Raw genomic sequence first — 1,244 nt, forward strand, 5'->3', positions numbered from 1 at the left:
GATGGCTCAACAATATTGGACAATCATCTGTTGTGATCCATAGGGTTTTCATTGGCTAATTTTCAGTAATCACCAGGCTTTTCTTGCTAGCCTATCTGTCTGGAAGCTTTGCTGAATCTGTCCATTGTGGGTGACTCAACTGGTATTTGAAATATCAGTGGCATAGTTTACAGAATTGTAGCAACATACAAGATACCACAGTATGACAAATTAACAGATGGACAGTGGAAAATAACTAATAGCTATTATTTATTAAACTGTGTGTCAGGAAAAGGAGCCCTGGTAGCACGATGGTTAAGTGCTTGCTGCTAACTGAAAAGTTGGAGGTTCTAAACCTGCCTAATGGTTGTGCAGGACAAAAGGACTGGCAATTTGCTTCTGCAAAAAATCACGACTTAGAAAATCCTATGGGACAGTTCTACTCTGTTACACTGTGTTGCTATGAGTTGAAAATCAATTTGACAGCACCTAACACCACCAACAACAGCATATGCCAGGCACAACCACACTCAGATTTGGATAAGTTAACACATTTTATCCTAATAAAAAGCTCTGGGAGGGTGACACTGTTTTTATTCTTATTTTCTAGTGAAGAAATTGAAGTTATGCTATTTCCCCTAATGGCACAATTAACCAGAGCCTGAATGCAGATGTGAAGCCAGGCCAACTGCTTCTGCAGTCATGATATTAACTATGTCACATTATACTATGGATATAGCAAAGGAGTCAGAAAATATGTTCTTGGGTTAGCTCTTCCACTTATAGTTCTGTATTCTTGGGTGAAGTAATTTATTTCTCTGAATTTAGTTCTTTGTCAAGAAAAATGGAGAAATAATTCTTAAACAAACCCTAATGGGTGGCACCAAGTAGATGCACAATAAAAATTAATTCACTCTTTTTTTCCTTTGTATAAAAGTTCTTATAGTTGATTTTTGTAAAATAGTTATTATTTTTGATTGAATTATGTCATCCATAAGTTAAAGAGAGAAAATATGTACATGGTAAAAGATGTCAAATTAATAAAAGAATATGTTAATATTTAAAAGTTGAAAAATGTGATTTTCATAAATATGTAATATTAAAAGTTGAAAAATGTGATTTTTGTAAATATGTGTGTGTATGTGTGTGTGTGAAAGAGAGAGAGAGAGAGACGTGGAGAGAGAGAAAAAACTAACCTTTTTTGAACATACAATTATAGGCCTTATATATATATGGAGGGGAGCTCTGGTAGCATAGTGGCTAAG

This window comes from Orycteropus afer, unplaced genomic scaffold (assembly GCF_000298275.1).
Source record: "Orycteropus afer afer isolate SDZICR_OR568_19922 unplaced genomic scaffold, OryAfe1.0 scaffold00409, whole genome shotgun sequence".
NCBI lineage: Eukaryota > Metazoa > Chordata > Mammalia > Tubulidentata > Orycteropodidae > Orycteropus > Orycteropus afer.